At 41.3% G+C, this 16,997-nt stretch overlaps 1 protein-coding gene across 6 annotated transcripts in view; it reads right to left on the bottom strand.

Moving 5' to 3' along the window:
• The window catches only part of FAT3 (FAT atypical cadherin 3), a 677,141-nt gene that overhangs the window by 69,097 nt on the left and 591,047 nt on the right, over positions 1–16,997 (bottom strand). The window lies entirely within an intron of this gene.

Genomic DNA, 16,997 nt, shown 5'->3' with positions numbered 1-16,997 from the left:
GATGCTCCCTGCAACTGCTCATTAAGTTGCTGGACCTGGGCCTAAGTGGGCCAGAATCAACAAAGGAAAAATCCACATTCAGCTGGGTCATGACAAGCTATTAGAATCTTCAGGATGGAAGGAAAACTTAACACAGCAGATTCATACCATTCGGTTAAATGCTCAGAATTCACACATACAGCTTACAGTTATACAGGTCCTTACACTTCAGTGAGAAATAACCCCCAGTGAGAGGATCATCCCTGGGGATCTAACCTACCAGGTGCCAGAATAACTTAGTTTTAAATCTGAGATTGCTAAAGGTGTTAAAATCAGCACTGAAACCAAATGGCAAGAGTCACCAACACAGCATATACACTGAGCTGTTTTTGATCTGGTCTTTAAAAAGTATTTTCTCTCCTCCTCCTAAGATCAGGATCCCTAAACTTAAGGAACCAGAAAGAGCTATGTGCTGCCTGGTTTGGTGTCTTGTGCTGGCAGCTGCCCTGACTTCTCTGCAGGGTCTTGTCTCTGACATTCACTCCTATGTCTCTCATTGCCTGCACGGGATCTAGCCTGCAGGTGGCACACAAAAAATGTGGGTTGCACTAAGTTGCGGTAAACTGGTTTTTACAAAGGGATTTAAACTTCAAAGGAGCAAGTATCTTGGGAAGAAATAATGTGAAGCAATTTCAACAATCATATTTTAGCAACACTTTTAATGTGGGTTCTAATCTCTAATTTTTATATTAACTTTATTGAGGTGTCATAATTACATATCATAACATTAGTACATTTTAAATCTCTACCTCATACATTCTGACAAATGTCTACCTTCATGGATCCACTGCCCTCATCAAGATCTAGAACATTTCAATCCCTGTTTAGGTTCCTTCTTGTCCTGTTGCAGTTAGTTTCTCAATCCCATGCTGCAGGCTATCTAATAAGTTGGTTTTGAGCCAACACTTTCTCCTGGCTTTATTAATACGTATTCATCAGTGCTTGAAATACCACAAGTATGTTTAGATTTCAGTCTTTATGACCCAGGCTTGGTGATTAACTCACGCTCTTATTTAAACTGTAAGAATTATCCTTTGAAGAAAAATGATCAACAAAGCTTGGGTTCTTGACTATGTCACTGCATTCCTTTGCCATGGCCTTATTCTTAAAAGACAGTGTTTTGTTTCTTTTGAGAAGTGAAAGGTTTCTGTCTTTCTTGCAGGAGACACAGGCTATGACACTTCCATTTAATAAGGACTTGCCAAGTGCCACCTGTCTGCTTGACTACTCTAGGCATTGACTTGAGAGTAAGTGGAGTCCCAAAGACATGACCCCTAACTCTGGAAGCTTAGCAACTTGGTGAAGAATTATTTGAACTGGACATAGTAGTTTAGAGGTTTACTTTTCTGCATGTCACCTTCTAACTTCCTCTCTCACATAAATTGGAATGCTGGGTTGTTTTGACTCTGCCTCTGAGATATCTCTTGAATGTCTTGTGGCCAGGTGAGGCTCTCATTCTCTCTTGCCTAGACTGCCTTAAGGGACTCCTAATTGCAAACTGCAGCAGAGTTGACACCCTGTCCTCTAAACTTAACCAGTGTTAAGTTTCTAAAATTCTGGATCCAGGCTTGCCCCAGCTTCTCAGACAGTAACTGACTTCCAACTTCCTATAAACAGAAGCAAAAACTTTTGAGAATGGCATTCTAGTCCTTTGCAATCTGGTCCCAACCCCCCTTTCCAGCGTCATCTCCAGCTCCACTTCCATCCTGTACTGTCTACCCCAGTGCTGCCTGAAGGCTCCCCACACATCTCCTTCCCTGGTCTGCATTTGTGCTTTGCCCTCTTCTCCGAATGTTCTCTTACCTCTTTCTCTTGTCAAAATCCTACATATGCTTTGCAGGGTCTCCTCTGGAACAGCTTCCTTAATTTCCTCAGTTATTTCCTCCTCTGTGTTCCCTTAATGTTATTTTTGCCTCTATTTTTTGCATTATCATTAGTTACATGCATATCCCCTCTCCTAGTAGATTAATGTACCTTTTAGGTAAAGGAACTGTGTCTTATTATCTTTGAACCCCAATACTGAGCACAGACCCTGGCACATAGAGAGCAACGAATGTTGAACCGCAGAAGAAACAACTAGGGGACCAAAGCAAGTATACGTTCCTGCTAACATAACATATGCAGGTGATGCACACAGTACACATATATGTCCATTGCAAATGCATGTGCTGAAAGAATTAAATAACCTTGAAAAAGGACAATGTGGAAAAAACTGCTTTCTTTTATTAAGGAATGTTTAGTTTTTTAATATTTAACAATGTATATAAAACATTCATATACATACACAAAGCTTTTGCTAAATAGATGTTTGCATTTGTGAAAAAAACTGGTACTTACCCAATTTTCTAACAATGAGGACTGGTTGAATCCATCATCCCACGGTCATATGATGTATATAGAATACTATTTACAATGTCACAATAAAGATGTAAAAGAATATATAACGGCATAGAAATATAGTTGCAGGTCATCAAAAAAGCAAGTTACAAAATAATATCTAGTTTATGAGCCTGGTTTTGTGGAAAAAAAAAAAGGCAGAAGGGATTTCTATCAAAGTGGTAGCCATGGTTAAAAATGACTTGTTTTCTTTTTTGTTTACCCTTCTAGGTTAAGAGCATGTTTGTAAACACACACCATGTTTGTAATAAATAAAAGAACTATTATAAAAATTATGTACATGAGAAATAATTCTTTAATATCAATTTTGGAGTGCAATCAAATACTCAATTTATTTTGCAGGACAGTTTAATTGTCAACATCCATACCACTCGAAATTGCAGAAAAGATACATATTGTATAGGCTACTTTTTCTGGATATTTCTATTCTCCATTATAGTTTGTCTTCAGAAAGACACTGGCTTTACTTAGAAAATCACTTTTGTCAAGGTCTCATTATAAAGTTATTTAAAGAAATGTGATTTAAAAATGATTTTCTTTCTTTCTTTCTTTCTTTTGAGACAGAGTCTCACTCTGTCACCCAGGCTGGAGTGCAGTGGTGTGATCTCAGCTCACTGCAACCTCTGCCTCCTGGGTTCAAGCGTTTCTCCTGCCTCAGCCTCCGGAGTAGCTGGGATTACAGGCACACACCACCATGCCCAGCTAATTTTTGTATTTTTAGTAGAGATGGGGTTTCACTATGTTGGCCAGGCTGGTCTCAAACTCCTGACCTCAGGTGATCCACCCACCTCGGCCTCCCAAAGTGTTGGGATTACAGGGGTGAGCCACCACACCCAGCCTTAAAAATGATTTTCATACTTAAATTAAGCAAACAAAATGGCTAGCCTAAAATTCTTCTCTCATTCTCTGTGGAAGGCAAATAAAATCCCACTACAATGAAACAGCTTAAATTAATGGCTCCTTTTTCCTCTGTTTGAAATATGCCTGTGGATAATATGAAATAAAACAGGAAGTTGCCATGAAGAGGCCCATGGAATTAGCAATTACTTTTTCAGTTGGCAATTAATTTTAAATAGACTCCCTAATTACTTCTGTTTTAAGTGCCTTTTAAAAGTTCTTCATTGGGTGATGACTAAAACTGGCACATTCCCATGGGCAGAATACCAGCTCCTGGGGTCAGTAGCCCCTCGGTTTTTTGAAGTCAAAAAACACAGAAGGTAACATCAGTCACAGAGTCCAGGAGACCCTGATGACTGCACCAAAAATCTGTTGAGGACTTTCCAATTGGGCTGGCTGTAGCTCTGCTGGGTAGGAGCAACAACATGATTGTGGGCTCCCATGCAAAATAAAAATACAGGGACTCTTGTTTAAACAGTATTAAGACACTCAACACAAGCCAGAAGAGAGCACTAAGTGAAACACAGGGCCCTTCTAAGCAAGGAGTTCTGTTTGACTGCACACCTATAAAACTGGCCCCATTGCTGGATAAGATTATAGTTATACCTTCTGTGATACCTAAAAAGCTGCAGCTTATCTGGGTTAAACTTTTTCAACTATCTATGGCTTGGCATGAAGCTACACCTGGGATGATTAAGTGTAAGTAAACTAATTCATCAACTAAATACTCAAAACTCCATGTTTATTGGTACATGGAATGTCTGTGCTGGATAGCTACCCAACAATCATGCAACGGGTTTTCTATATGGGCCACTAAGTGTGACCACTGGATCCATTCATTCATTCATCCAAGAAATACTTAACTCCTGCTGCATGGCAGGCACTGGGGATACAAAGAAGGATGGCTCCCACCACTTATGTCCTCTCAAACGGCTCTCATTTCTCAGGAGACAAGCATGTATAGAGTTGATTGTTGGAGAGGAGTGGTCAAGGGAAGTTTCTCAGAGAAGAAAACAAATGGATTGAGTCCTGAAGGAAAGATAGGAGTTGTCAGTAGCAAAATAAGGTGGAAGAGTGACAAGAAGAAAGGGCATTACAAATGGTGAGAACATGTGTGAAGTTAACAATGCTGAAATTGCAAGGTATACTCAGAGAAGGATAAATGGTTCAGCATTGTTAAATCCTAAGTTTAGAACAGTAGAAGCTGAAACTGTCCATTTTCAGAGGCAACTGCAAGTTACCAGAGGTGTTATAACCAATTATAGTTAGCATAAACTAGAAACTGGGCCTAAGTTAATGGATAAATTAGCAGAAAGAGAAAAAGAAAGATTGGAAGGAGCAAGGTGGAGAGGATGCGTGGGTGGAAAGTGTTTTGTAATATGTGAGAAGTTATTAAAAGAGCTTACGAGCAGATGATGGACAACATAATCGTGCCTGTCAAGGAGGCCTCACAAGGTGAAGTGGTAGGATGTATCCTGCAGCAAAGCTGATAAGCACATTTCACAAAGCCTCAACATGCCCTGGAGAGGCAGGGAGTCAAAGCTTGGGGTCCTTGGATTTTCTGCAGAAAATGCCCAGGGGTGGATGGAGATTTTCCTAGCTATATTAGTACTGCCTTAAATCCGTCCTCTGCATTGCCGAGTGTTCGATCCAGACTGATCCAAATTAGCAGTTCAGAGGCTTTTTTTTTTTTTTTAACCAACCTGTGGCGTCTACAAATGAGGTAGCACATGAGTGAGGGAGCTTCTGCGAAAGAACCACTATGATCAACTGTTATGGGTCAGAATTCCCTGCTAATGGGGGACTGTGCTAAAACACTTGCTTAAGATACCTCCTTTTTGGAAGGAATTAGCTGTTTCCTTTGACAGCTAGTGTTTTGATCCCTGTTTGGAAGAAACTGGATGTTTAAAAGGGTAATGATAACAAGAACTTACGTGTGTCAAAGGCAAAAACTTCTAAATAGGGAAAGGCATTATAATCAACTGCAGAGAAAAAAAAATGTCCGGCTCTCTCCCAGACTTTCTAAATCAGGTTCTGGAGATGGAGCCCTTGCTTGTTTGTTTGTTTAGCCTGTTTATTTTTAAAAACTCTCCAGAGGATTCTGACACAGAAATCGTAGAGTGTCATGGCCCTGCATCTGGTTGCAGACACTGTAGAAGGTGTCCTAACACTGGTAGGAGGTAAATAATTCAGGGAGGGGTTTATGGAGCCCAGAGCCCTTTGCTCAGATCACTCCATTTAACAGATGCCTTGGGAGGGGCCACTTAACGTTTTTGAACCTTAATTTCTCCATCTATAGGTGGGAGCATCCAGATCTGTTCATTCCCTGGTAAGATCACATGCGTGTTTTTTGAGCTTTCTAGAGAAAGACTTAAAACAGAAGATGATATTTTTGATATCTACAACAGACAAAAGGCTTTGACCACAGTGTACTCCAGAAAATGGCTCATGTTTTTCAGTCTTTAGGGAGGATTATTTAATTTTTACTGACATTTTAATAGTCCCTTAGCCACCTTCAAAGATTCAACACTTCGGAGAATAACAGCTTTGGGGAAGGGGGTAAAATACATTAAATCAGTGACCTATGCAGGTTAGACATAACAATATCTAAGGCAGTAGGAAAAACAAAGAATAGATGCTACTTAAGAGAAAACAGGCTGAAATCAGAATGGAATCAATCTCTTTCAAAACATTTTCTTGTAGAAATTACTGGAGTATAGAAAAAAGCATTAGGCTGAAGTGATGATAATCTCCTTTTCAATCCAGCTTTGCCACTAATTAAGTCATCTTGGGAAAGTCTCTTTGTCTCCGGACCTCAGGATTTGACTGGATTTTGTCTCAGGGTCTTTTCAGTGGTAACATCCTAAGATCTAATAGGATGGCATTTCCATAAGAAGTGGACCTAGTGCCCCATGGAGGGCCCATGAATCCATGAGAATAGCAACAAGGAGCAGCCAATAGCTTTCCACCATCACTCATCCCTGCCTATGTCAAATAGCCGTGCTCCCAACACAGATGCACTGCTCCTTCCCAAGGTGGGCCCTGTTTTAATTGCCATTGATCTGCACAAGAGCCCTTGTTCCTTGGAGAGTAGAACCTGTGAAAAGATAATGGCTATGATCAGGGAACCTTAAGGATGTGTGGATAGACTTGAAGATGCCCATGAACTTGCATTAGTATACTAGTTCTCTCTTGCTCCATGCTAAATTGCCCCAGAACTTAACAGCATAACAAAACAAATATTTATTATTTCATGGTTTCTATGGATCAGGAATCCAGGCATTTTTTAGCTGGTTATCTATGGCTCAGCATTTCTCTTGAGGTTGCAGTCAAGCTGTCAGGCAGGGCTGCAGTCTCATCTGGAAGCTCAAATGGAGGTTGGAGGGTGGGTCCATTTTCAAGAGCAGTTGTTGATAGACCTTGACCCCTCACCACGTGAGCCTCTCTCAGGGCTGCCTCACAATACCACAGCTGTCTTCCCCTGGGGCAAGTGATCCCACAGACAGTAGGAAAGAGTGTTATAGACTGAATTGTGATCTCCCAAAATTCATATGTTGAGGCCCTAATCTCCACTGAGAGTGCTTTGGAGATAAGGCTTTTAGGAGGTAATTAATGTTAAATGAGGTCTTAAGGGTGGGGTCCTAATGTGATAGGATTAGTGACCCATAAGAAGAGAAGAAAGACAGATCTCTCTACATCCAGGTGCACCTAGGTAAGGCCATGTGAACACACTGTGAGAAGGAGCTGTCTACAAACCAAGGAGAGAGCCCTGGAGAAAACCTGACCAATGCTGACACCCTGAACTTAAATTCCCAGACTCCAGAACTGTGAGAAAGTAAATGTTTGTTGTTTAAGTCATCCAGTCTCAGGTACTTCGTTATGGCAGTCTGAGCAGACTAATACAGAAAGCATTGTCAAGATGGATGCCACAGTCTTCTTATAACCTAATCTCTGAAGTGATATCATCACTTCTGCTATATCCTGTTCATTAGATGTGAGTCAGTAAGTCCAGCTCACTCTCAAGGGAAGGGGTGTGAATATCAGGAAGTGGGGAATCACTGGGGTTATCTTAGAGGCTGCTACCATAACGGAGGAATATTGGTATCTTTATTTTCATTAACCTCTAACTGGCTTTAGTGTCACATTCCACAATAAATGTAGGCAACAAGTCACTGTGGTATGAACAGCACCTGTGGTTTTGTAACCAGTATAAATCAGATATTTTCTTATTATTTTATGGTTGTTGTACCTGCCTCTACTTACCACTACTTTGAAATATGGGAGTTATTAGACCTACTGCACTAGATTTTGTTATTTAATATATAAAAAGAAATTCACATTACTATACAACAACTTAAAAAATGCTTGGACAAAACTATTTTATTTGTAACTTTTTGTATTTTATTTTATGAGATGTAAAATATTATTCTGAGAGGTGATCCACAGGTATTACCAAACTGTTAAGGCGTTTGTGACACAAAAATATTAAGAATCCCTAAGCAAGTGATATTCAAAGTGTGGTTCTGGGAACAGCAGCATCAACATCACCTGGGAACTAGTCTGAAACGCAAACTATCAGGAGGTTCCTTCCCTGACCTACTGAGTCAGAAACTCTGGCGGAGGGACCCAGCAATCTGTTCAAATACACCCTTGAGGTGGCTCTTATGCTCACTGAAGTTTGAGAACCACTGATCTAGAGTCTTATTCAGAAATTGCATTTTCCACAAGCTCCCAGGTGATACTGAGACTGTTGGTCCAGACTTTTTGAGTACCACTGTCCTACCCTTGACTATAGCATCACTATTAATTGAATGTCTGTTAACCAACCCTCCTGTGGCCCCTATCATGATGTCTGCAGCCCTGCAACTAACTAGCTGTGGCTCAGGGCAAGTTACTTAACCCCTCAGAGTTTATTCATATATTAAATAGAATGAAAAAGTACGCTAACTTGCAGGGCTATTATGAGAAATGGGAATAATGTATCTAAGGCACTTGGCACAGTGCCTGAAGTGGAGCAGAAGCTCTGAAAGCAGATGTTATTAGCCATATTATGATTATCATTTAAAGTTCTTATTTAGTAACTGAGCTTGCCTAGGAGTGTCCAAGACTAGTAGAGAAGAAACGTGCATGCAGCTCTCTGTCGGGATAATCAGGACATGCGTAGGAGCTCAGAACAGGGAGATCTAACTCCAGAGAAGGAAAATGTGGCCTTACAAGTTCAAAGTGCTTTTCATTCAGTCTTGGGCCAATCTCACACTGATGCTTTGAGGTCGGCAAAGGGAACATTACTGTCATTCTCACATTACAGAAGAGGAAACTAAAGGCTCGGAGAAGCTGAAGACTTGCCCCAGGTCACTAATCATCAGAGCTTTCCCCATGCTCTTGTGAGCTCTTGATCAATCCAGTTACTAGATGTGTTTCTTGGGTACATTTGGGGATATCCCTGTGACCTGATCTCCAGGGTCTGGAGAAACCCAGGGGTGCTGTCTCAGCTGAGGGATGAGGCTGCGAGGAAGCTGTCTACTTAGAAAATCCTAAAAGGGAAAAATGGCAGGATGTTTGCATGCCTCCACTATGGAAGACACGGACAGAGCCAGTTTCTTCCAGATGCCACAGACTGTCCCTTCTCTCTGTCCCACACACTCACATACTGATGCCAGTGAAAAAGGATGCTTCAGGATTCACCTCTTCTGTCAGATGTGCCTCTTTTTTTTTTTTGCTTTTGAGGCACAGTGCAAAGGTAGTATATTTAGTCAAGTCCCTTATAGACTGGAGTTTTAGAGAGTAAATGCTGAATGTATATTGTTTTCCTTGTTTGTTTTCCTTCGGGAAATCAGAAGGCTGACGATAGAAGATTTGATATCAAACACCGTCACAGAGAGTTGGAACTTTGCTTTGGCTATCAAATTTAAAGTGGAGTGTCTAGGGCTGCAGGTATAGACAAGCATTTTGGATTCTTACAGATTGGTTTGAGCAACACTTCCTCAGACTCTGTCCCAAGAAGATACAGGAAACTGAGAACCCAGGGCATGTGAGATGCTTTTCCACTACAGTTGCAGCATCTCGTCCACATTTCCAGTGGACTTTTGTCACCTCCAAGCTTTTCTTCCTAAGTCTCGGTTAATGGCTCTCAAAAAGTGGCAGACAAAAAAGGCGAGATGGGTCAGAAGAGGCAAGAAAACCACTGGAGAGATTCACTGAAGGTGGTTCGGTCAGAAAAATCTCCATCTAACAATTGTTAGTGGTCACTTTCACACACATTCCTCTCAAATAAATACATTCCTCCTTCATAGGCAGCTATGCTGTCAGGGCAAATGGTGCCCCAGCCCTGCACTTCCTCTGAAAAGAGCTATGCTTTGGAAAACCCAGTTCATTCCAGTATCTTCCCTCTGAGAGCAAAGTGCAGGGCTCAAGACGCTATCTCTCTCATGAAATACTCACTAAACAAATTCCCAACATAGACAGCAAGCTTACACCATTATTAGTGAATGCCAGCACAAAATGGAGGAAGCTGAGGACAGCTGAGACACACACTCGGGGCAAAACAGGGAAGCTCTATCAAAAGATAAGTTCTCTTAGTGTCTTTCCAATTTTCTGTTAATATGAGGATCAAACTATTAACTTTAGGGGAAAGGCAGTATTCTGGAAGACTCAGAATTTTTCATATTTTCTATTAATGCAATTACTGATTGGGACCACTGCCCATTCATGTATTAAATAATCTGGCACCTACAGAGCCCTCACTGGGTGAGATGTTCTCTTCTTCATTTCTTACTGACTCCCACTCACCTTTCCCCTCACCCTGAAACAAACTCCTGCATGTCCTCAGGGCACTCAGCCCAGCTGCTGCCCTGCTTATCTCAGATGGCAGTCCCTTCCTGTATAGAGACATCTGAGGGCAGGTGTGTGCCTCTCAGTGGGTTTCCTTAGCATCTCCCTTTGAGCATCTTCCTTTGTGTTTCAATTTTCCCTTTCTGCCTCTTTCCTTTTACTTCTTTTTTATTTTTGTTTTGATTTTTTTTGAGATGGAGTCTCACTCTATCACCTGGGCTGGAATGCAGTGGGGTGATCTCGGCTCACTGCAACCTCCACCTCCTCGGCTCAAATGATTCTCCTGCCTCAGCCTCCTGAGTAGCTGGGATTACAGGCGCACGTCACCACACCTGGCTAATTTTTGTATTTTTAGTAGAGATGGGGTTTTACCATGTTGGTCAGGCTGGTCTTGAACTACTGACCTGAAGTGATCTGCCCGCCTCCGCCTCCCAAAGTGCTGGGATTACAGGCATGAGCCACCACACCCAGCTCTTTCCTTTTACTTCTAAAGCCAAGTGGTCCCTCCACACCCCTGAGGCTAACTTTCCCTGCTCATGAGTGATGTCACCTTCTCCGACCTCTTTGGGACCCACTGTGGCAGTTGTTCTTTCCTGCTTTCATCATTGCAGCAGAGGTAATGAGTGCTCACCAAGTCTCCCCAGTCCTCCCCTATGTGTCCCTGCTCCTGTGCAGGTGGGCCAGCCTGAGGGACTCCTTCTGGGCAGTGGATAGTGGTGGAGTGATGTGGTCTCTCCCAGGCTGAGGCAGGTGACAGCTGGCATGCTGCCTTCATCTCTCTCTTCCCCTCTGCTGTGACCTTGGAAGCCAAAGGTCAGAAGGTGGAGATGACAGGATGGAGGGACCAGATTTCTGAGTCACTAGATAGACTCGCACTGACCTGTACTTCACCTGGGCAAGAAATAAGCTTTTGCTTTGCTAAGCCACTGAGACTTCCTACAAATGATCTCAGTCTTGCCAAGCCTGTCCTGGCTAACACTCATCTCTCCATCTATCTGTCTCTCTGTCTCACTCCTCTGTCTATCTCTCTCCATCCAAGTTCAAGTCCCAACTCTTAGCATTTTGGTAAGTGCTAATACCATTTGGTGAATCCTTCCTGAGTTGTCCCAGTTGCAAATTCATTGCTTACATTGTAATGTTCCCACATGGACCTATGTAGCATTTTACATGTGCTATCTGACCAATCCTTACAAAATCATTAGTTTTACAGATGTGATTTTATTACCACATTCTTCATCATTTTCTTGGAATCTTATTGTGCAAGCCTGTTTCTCCCTATGACTGTAAACCCCTTGAAGGCAAGACTGTCACGATGAGCAAACATGTCTTTATTCCTGACTTCCTTCTGGAGGTTCACACTTGAATTCCCAATGTGTCCCCATGTTTCATCTTCCTCTCCATGCCAGGTGGTACTGTTGACCGTCTATGCTACTTCTGCTCATGCGGCACCTTCACCTGGTGTCCATGTTTGAAATTTTGACTAAATAGCCTACCTTGCTTTCAGTCTAGTCAGTTGCCAAAATCTACAGATTTCACATCTGAAATCTCAATCTGGCTTTCACCAGCTCCTTATTTATTTATTTACTTGGTTTTTTTTTGAGATGGAGTCTCGCTCTGTCTCCCAGGCTGGAGTGCGGTGGCGTGATCTCTGCTCATGGCAAGCTCTGCCTTCTGGGTTCATGCCATTCTCCTGCCTCAGCCTCCCAAGTAGCTGGGACTACAGGTGCCCACTGCCACGCCCAGCGAATTTTTTGTATTTTTAGTAGAGACAGGGTTTCACTGTGTTAGCCAGGATGGTCTCGATCTCCTGACCTTGTGATCTGCCCTCCTCAGCCTCCCAAAGTGCTGGGATTACAGGTGTGAGCCACCGTGCCCAGCCCACCAGCTCCTTATTTTTAAACCTCAAAGCCACCACTCTCATTTTGGCCCTTATTGTTTTTCTTAATACACTCTTAGGAGCTTTCCTAGTCCCTGGTTTTCCTTGTTCCAATTCATTTCAGAGGCTCCTATCAGATTAGCATCCCCCAAACTCCAAATTCATTATTTCTTTTCTCAAATGTGCTCAATGGTTCATTTCCATCTGTTTAATTAAGTGGCCTTCACAAACAACCACAGTCAGGCCCGGTCTACTTTTCCTATCTCATTAATCTCTCCTCCCTCTTGGACTACATGATGTTCTCTCAACTATTTAGTTGGGTCCACACTTTCCCAACTTCCTGGCTCCTATCTTCCTGAATGCGTTCCTACCCCTGACTGTGGAAATCCTATTCATTCTGGGAAATTTGCTCTTTTAAAATTTTACTTTAAGTTCTGGGATACATGCGCAGAACGTGTAGGTTTGTTACACAGGTATATATGTGCCATGGTGGTTTGCTGCACCTATCAACCCATCATCTAGCTTTCAATTCCCACATGCATTAGGTATTTGTCCTGATGTTCTTCCTCCCCTTGTCCCCTACACTCCAACAGGCCCCAGTGTGTAATGTTCCCCTCCCTGTGTGCATGTGTTATTAACGGTATGTGTGTTCCCTTTAACAACTATTCATTTTACTACTATTCACCCTTTAACTTCCCTTTTTTTATAAATGTTGGGTCATGAAGTCATGTCACCAGTTTATGGGAGCAAAGATATTTCCAATTGACAGGAAAACTAAGAACTTCATGCTAAAATCTAGAGAGTTGCCACGGTATTTCTTAGAACTCATAAAATAGGTGTAAAATTATGTTGTCCTCTTCTGTTTTTATTTTATTCCTGACCCAGGCAATGACTCTAACAATAATGTTAGTTCATTATAAGTGATTCATAGAAAAATAGTTGTTTGGCTAAAAGCAATAATATATTTTAAATTTCTTAAATCAGGATATGAAGGTTTAGCAAGTCACAGAGTCAGATTTCAGATTATATCCTTGTCTTTTCTCTGCAATTCACAATGAACGGTATATTTTGTAGTCAATTGCTGGCTGTCTTAATCTGTTTGGGCTATAAAAAATACCTGAGACTTCGTAATTTATAAACAACAGAAATTTATTGCTCATAGTTTTGGAGGCTGGGAAGTCCAAGATCAAGGCACCAGCAGATTTGGTGTTGGTGGGGGCACGTTCTATTTGAAATGGGCCTCCACCAGACACTAGATGTTCTTGCATGACAGAAGAGAAGAACAGGCTCCCTCAAGCCTCTTTTATAAGGGCACTGAAGAGCCCTCAGGACCTAATCACCTCCCAAAGGATGCATCTCTTAATATGGACACATGAGGAATTAGGTTCCAACGTATGAATTTTAGAGGGACACAAATTTCAGATCATAGCACTGGTGGAATAATTTACAACTTCTGGTAAAGCAATGTGCTTAACCAAAGAAGTTTCATGAATCAAATATGCCTGTCATTTACACAATCTTCAGCAGGATCAAAAACCAATTAGACAACTTGGATGAATCTTAAGAGAATTATGCTGAGTGAAAAAATAAGACCAATCTCAAAAGGTTACAAACTATATAATTTAACTTAAATAGCATTTTTGAAATAAGAGAATTATAGATATGGAAGTCAGTGGTTGTCAGGGGTTAGGGATTGGGAAGCAGGTGCAGGGAGTGGGTGGGTGTGGCTCCAAAGGGGCAGCAAGTGGGAGGCGTGTGATGTATGAATGTGGTGCTTAAATGAAGCTGCACAGGTGATAACATTGCATAGAAATATATACACGCAAACACCCTGAAATTTGAATAAACTCTGTGGATTGTACCAAGATCAATTTCCTAGCTCTGATGGTATACTATAGTTAAGCAAGATGTTACCAGTGGGAGAAGGGCTGGGTGAAGGGGCACTTGAATTCCCTATATATTATTTTGCAACTTCCTGTGAACCTGTAATTATTTCAAAATAAAAAGCTTAAAAATAAGACCTTTCCTTGTCATTCTAGAGAAGGATCTGCAAACGAGGTCAGGAGGTAACACAAGTATATTAGTCCGTTCTCATGCTGCTAATAAAGATATACCGGAGACTGGGTAATTTATAAAGGGAAAAGGTTTAATTGACTCACAGTTCTGCATGGCTAGAGAGGCCTCAGGAAACTTGCAATCACAGCAGAAGGTCAAAGGGAAGCAAACACATCCTTTTTCACATGATGGCAGAAAGGGGAAGTGCCAAACAAAAGGGGGAAAAGCCCCTCATAAAACCATCAGGTCTCATGAGAACTCACTCACTATCATGAGAACAGCATGAGGATAACCGCCCCCATGATTAAATTACCTCCCACCAGGTGTCTCCCAGGACACATGGGGATTATGGAAACTACAATTCAAGATATGGTTTGGGTGGGGTCACAGCCAAACCATATCAATAAGCAAGTAAAGTGGCTAGCAGGAGGCAAGGTTAGTGCTGTGGCCAGTGTCAAGGATGCAGTTGCTCTTTAGCTCCTGCCATGTGGGACCTGTGTACCTGGAATTGCAGGGCCTTCTGAGGGCTGTTTTTTTAATAAAATGCTGGAAATCTAAATTTCTAATAAAATTCTGACTTTTAAATATTAACAGCTATTATAAGTTTTTTTTTTCTTTCCTTGTTTCCTTCTTTCTTTTTTTTTTTTGAGATGGAGTCTCGCTCTGTTGCCCAGGCTGGAGTGCACTGGCACAATATTGGCTCACTGCAACCTCCGCCTCCTGGGTTCAAGCAATTCTTCTGCCTCAGCTTCCCGAGTAGCTGGGACTACAGGCGTAGTACCACCATGCCTGGCTAATTTTTGTATTTTTAGTAGAGATGGGGTTTCACCATATTGGCCAGGCTGGTCACGAACTCCTGACCTTGAGATCTGCCCACTTCAGCCTCTCTTTTGAACACTATAGAGGCCAAACTAGAAAGCCAGATTTGTGTGCAATGACTATTGATGTGCAAACTCAGCTTCCAGACAGAGGTTCAGTTTGGCTCCAAGACAAATTCTACCTTCAACAACCTGGTAATCTTAGTGCACAGCTCACACTGGTTTGTAATCTCTTAGGAAATGGAGAAATGGTCACTTCTGAGGCAGTAAGTGTTCTGATCAGGCCACTAATGAAAATTAGTGTACCAATCATTGATACCCAGGGATTCTGAAGAATGTCAGCATTCATTTGATTGCAGCTCAGACTGACGCTGCTGCAACTGGAATCTCCTGTCTACTCTGACCAAGACCTTCATAACCACTTCGTCAGTATGCTGGCTAAGGCACAGTAGGTGCTCAGTCTGTGTTGTTAGAAATATGCATTGGTTCTTCCTCAGCTGTCTTAGTTCTTTTACATTTTAAAGCTAAAAGAAATCTACAAAAACTGAGAAAATGAACTAAAATCTGGTATCTTATGCCACAGTTTTCCTGTGGCTGATGCAATGGCCTGGTGACTATACTTTATACATAGATGCCAGCAGCACCCCTATAATCTCTGTCTCTATTCGAAGCTTTGAATATAAGCTCTTACTCATTATCAAAAAATGAGTAGATCAAGGTACTGGTAAGATCCTCATTCTAGTTTTGGTTCCTTAAAGTCTTTATCATCTCTGCCCTGTTAAATGCCCAGAATCTAGACATTCCTTCCTCCCCAACTCCCAACCTGGCCATCTGACTCAAAAGAAGTGAAAGGAGGACATAGCATGTTCTTCACAACTTGCAAAACAGCTCCAAGCACACCGTCTGTGAGTCAGTAACACCCCACTCCACCCCCTCATGTTTCAAAAAAACACCATGTGCACTAATCAGACGTCCATGTCCAGTCTAGAAGCCTGGGTACACTCAATTCCTTCATGGAGTGTGGAGAAAAATTCCAATCTTTCAGCTTTTAAAATATCATCTATGGCCTAATTATACATTCTCAAAATCAAATTTAAAATGATTAAGTGATTCATTTCCATTAATTCTGTTTTCTTTCCCCAAAGTCATCTGCTAATAAGAGTCCAGAGAATGTTTTCTAATCCTCCTTTAAAAAAGAGACTATTTGTAGGTATTACATAAATATATATCAATAAGAGGTCTTTCTTGTTTATCATTTTTCACAAAGCTCTTTAATATGTAGACTTTTAAAAGGTTGGTTCTCAGCCTTGAAAATTATGCTAATGAGGTAACAGCAATAATTCAAATTGTAGCCACTAATTTCTCTAAGGGAAAATATGCAGAGACCCCAGGCTCTACGTTTGTTTTCAACTAATTATCATGTATTTACTTTTCTGTTAGTCCAATAATTTTTCTTTCAATTCAGAATTAAGCAATATGACACTGAATTATATAAAGGCCTGTTTAGCATAGCAGACACACCTCATCATTTCCTAGTACTCTGATTTACAGCTCTTAAAATGCACAACCGAGAGGCTGTCTATATGCCCTTTTGTATTTATATTCCATCATGCAGTCACCTCAATAACTTATGCATTCTCAGAAGGTCTACCTAGCAATTAACTCCAGTCTTTTCTAACTCACCATCTCATTATGTAAAGTGGATCTGAGCATAAACTTTATTAGCAACTTTCAATTCTAATTCCTTATCTCCCCCACCCCCACTCTGTCATACAATGTCAGTTTATATGTGACAAAAATGCTTTGGAAAATGGCAGTTTAAAAAATTCACGTTGGACTGGCAGCACATTTAGTAATTAGTCTTTGCACTATGGGGCACTATATTAAATCGAGATTGTCATATTTCAGCTAAAGCATGTGACCCAGTTCTTCATAGAAATGGAAACAAATCAAATTCTCCTTGCTTCACAACATAGCCTTTTGACTATGTTTAGGAGGAAAAAACAATGAGGAAATCTATCATTTTTATTCAAAAGGTCAAAATCTAAAAACAACAAAACAAAACCCAAAGAAACCAACCCAAA

The sequence above is a fragment of the Pan troglodytes genome, chromosome 9 (assembly GCF_028858775.2).
Source record: "Pan troglodytes isolate AG18354 chromosome 9, NHGRI_mPanTro3-v2.0_pri, whole genome shotgun sequence".
Classification (NCBI taxonomy): domain Eukaryota; kingdom Metazoa; phylum Chordata; class Mammalia; order Primates; family Hominidae; genus Pan; species Pan troglodytes.
The sequence above is the reverse complement of the archived record's forward strand: the minus strand, read 5'-3'. Positions and strand labels throughout refer to the sequence as shown.